The sequence below is a fragment of the Prunus persica genome, chromosome G4 (genome assembly GCF_000346465.2).
Source record: "Prunus persica cultivar Lovell chromosome G4, Prunus_persica_NCBIv2, whole genome shotgun sequence".
Taxonomy (NCBI): Eukaryota; Viridiplantae; Streptophyta; class Magnoliopsida; order Rosales; family Rosaceae; genus Prunus; species Prunus persica.
The window spans coordinates 9,974,369-9,977,679 of NC_034012.1; the positions used below are offsets into that span (position 1 = coordinate 9,974,369).

Sequence of the window (3,311 nt, forward strand, 5' to 3'; positions counted from 1 at the left end):
CAGGTCTCACGTGGCGTAGGTTATCCGGCGTTGAGACAGGCCCCGTACGTGGCGTTGGTTGTACCGGCGTACGGGGAGATTATGTGATATTGTGTAAGGTCGCACGTGGCGTAGGTTATCCGGCGTGTCGACAGACCCCATACGTGGCGTTGGTTGTACCGGCGTATGGGGAGATTTGTGATATGATATTGAGGTCCCGCGTGGTGTAGGTTATCCGGCGTTGGGACAGGCCCCATACGTGGCGTTGGTTGTACCGGCATATGGGGAGGTATTATGATAGTATGGCATGGTCGCACGTGGCGTAGGTTATCCGGCGTGTTGACAGGCCCCATACGTGGCGTTGGTTGTACCGGCGTATGGGGAGAATATGCGAAATACAGAAAAATGAAATAAGGTATCGCCCAAGTGTGGGATTGGGTTTTAGGGAAGAACTACGTGTGGCTTGATCCCTCAAGGAGGGTACGTAGGCAGCCTAAGGTTATTAGGTGCAGCCGCAGACTAAATGTGAGTCATACTTGGTATTTGAATGGTCTGGTAGTTGAATAGGAATTATTGAAAGGCCGAAGGCCATTTGTGTGAATTGCATGAAATTATATTGTGCATGCTGCCATTTGGGAATATTAAATGCGTTTTTATGCAGGTTGAAATTTTGGGAAATGTCCAAATTATAGGGGAGACTCCGTCGAAATTTCGGCAGGAAGTCTCGGTTTTTAGTGAGTGGGCCTGACATCGGGGTGATGTCAGGAGTTCCAAAGGGTTCGTCTCAGATTTTGAGAAAATTCGGGGCGGGTCCTTAAACCAACAACATGAGGACTCCCAACAATATGGGCCCCTTGCCCCCCAACGCGGGTCCAATGCCTCCCCACAACACGAGGGGGCTAGAATGCAGAGGTTATTATGAGGAGGTTATGTGCGGAATGATAACAACCATCAGTTTTAAATGAACGGTTCAGATTTAAGTAGGAAGTTTTTTTACAATCGGGTTAAAATTACCCATCACAAAATGAGCAACCCGGAACTTCTCTCTCATATCTCCTATTTTCTTTGAAACAGAGGTCCAAAGTCCTACGTCTGAAACTTCCTCTGGAGACAAACAAGAGCTGCCCCTTTCCAACTTCCAGAAGCCGAATTTGCTGCTCCAAAAAGAAAAAAAAACGAAGACACTCAGCTGTGGAGGACGTTGCTGAAGAAGAAGGAACAAGGGTTGAAACCCACAACTCAATTCTTTCACTGGTATGTGATTTTTCAGCCCTATTGCAAACCCTTTTATTCAAAAAATATTCTGTTTTGTTAAACCTCTGTGATTAATGTTGCAGAAAATGGTTCATCATTACCCATTACATCAACTATAACCTAAGATCTCTCTTATTCTGTAACCTCTTCCTCTTCTCCCTAGTCTCTTTCTCTTCCTTCTTCAAACCTCACAGAAAATCCATTTCCATCGTAGAATCTCGCTTAATTCAATTTTCACTTAGTTATATCTTCAAACTAAGAGCTAATTTGAATCTTAAGGTTGAACCCCAAATTCATAATCGAACCCTAGCCAAGGTGCGACTCGCCACCTCCGTCGTCGGCCTCCAAAACGAAGCCATAATCGTGACTCTCCACCTTCGTCGTCGACTTCCACCACAAACCTCATCTTCGATCTTCACTGTGGTGAGTCCTAATATTGGTTTTACTTTTCTTTTTTTTTTTTGTTTGGGTTTCTGTTATTGATTGAGATTATTGGGTGATTACTTTCACTATTTTGAATGAGACATTAACGGGTTTCTGTTGTGGTTTGTTTGTTGTTTCTGTGATTGAATGAAATTTACCAACTATTTCCTGTGGTTGTCAAGCTCTTGGACTTGGATACACTGTTTTGTGCTTATGATTTGTCTATGAAATCATGCATACATTGTTTTGTGATTAAGGCTTGGACTTGCAGACCTCCTTGAAAGTGGTGTATTCACTCTTTTGTGATTGTGATTTGTTTGTGAAATCACTTAGGTGATATATCAAATTAGGACTTCTGGCTTTTCTGAGCAACCTGTAAGAATACATATAAAACTCATAGATGCTCTCTGAAATAACAGTAATGTATGTTCTAACCTTTGAAACCAGTAGCACCAGCAACAAATGCAAGATTCTCATTGTTTACTTCTTTTGAATGTGATTGGAGAGTTTGTAAGTTTTATGAGAATGCCAATATTTTAACATATTTTTGATACTGTAAAGTTGGCATATGTTGGATCTTTATTTTCTCTATTGTTTTGGTGCAGTCTACAATCCTCAAGGTTGGTATCGTGCCAAGGTTGTGTTGGTGCCGTGAAACGGGTTCTTGGAAAGCTTGAAGGTTTGTTGATAACTCTTGCATTTATCTAGTTCCATTGTCTTGCTCTTCTTTTTCTCTGAGACTATGCTTCTTTAACTGTTTGAACAATGCCAAATGCACTATTGATGATTTCCTAATTTGTATTTTTGTTCGTCTGCCAAGACACACATTCACTTCACCCATGTTTATTACTTTTGAATTGCAATTGAGTGTATGAAATTGTGTGCATGAATATGAACTTTAATTTTACAATGGTACTGTCTTGTGAAAGTTTGCCATATGAAGAATTGGGTCATTTAGAAAAGCCAACAATCTATATGAATTTCAGCATTGGTTTTTGTTTTGAAATTGGTTTTAGTTGTGATTGAATGTTATGTTTTTGTTTCCACTGTGATTGAATGATTTGCTTCTAATATGCATTTTTGATCCATTTTATACAGATGGAAGATTGTCTTGTTTCAATTGGCGGCGTTCTTTTGGGTAGGAAATTGCTAACTTTCAGCTTAAATTCGGGTCTAAGAGGACATGTCTTGGAATTTTTCTTATACATATGAATTGTGTTAAAATTCTAGACCAAGAGGAGACGAAATTTTTTTGGAATTTTTTGGAATTTTTCTTATACATATGTATATAATGTGCTCTCTTCAATTAATAATATAAATAAAAGTATTTTTCCATTGCATACACTTGCAAATATATACAAACAACATATTCAAGACAGAAATTTCTCAAGTAAATTAAACTCAATTTCATTCCATGAGGACTAAATAATTACATGGTCTGTCTGACACACAAATAGTTCCTTAATTACATGTTTTTTTTCCTTATAACTATAGTACACTTCCCGTATATCTATTTTTAAAAGTATGTTGGAATAAATTTATAGAGGGAGTATGAAGTTTGTGTATTGCCATTGTATAGCCTTTTATTGCTTGTGTATTGCTACTGTATTGCCATCGTATAGCCTTTTATTGCCTGTGTATTGCCCCCGTATATC

General features: G+C 39.1%; 1 long non-coding RNA gene across 2 annotated transcripts; it reads left to right on the forward strand.

Annotated features, from left to right (window-relative positions):
• Positions 888 to 2,798, forward strand: LOC109948878. Of its 2 annotated transcripts, none has more exons than XR_002271334.1 (3): positions 888 to 1,233; positions 1,317 to 1,656; positions 2,755 to 2,798. It is a non-coding gene; the product is annotated as an uncharacterized LOC109948878 (long non-coding RNA). The 2 variants fall into 2 exon arrangements; XR_002271335.1 differs by lacking the exon at positions 2,755 to 2,798 and adding an exon at positions 2,262 to 2,285.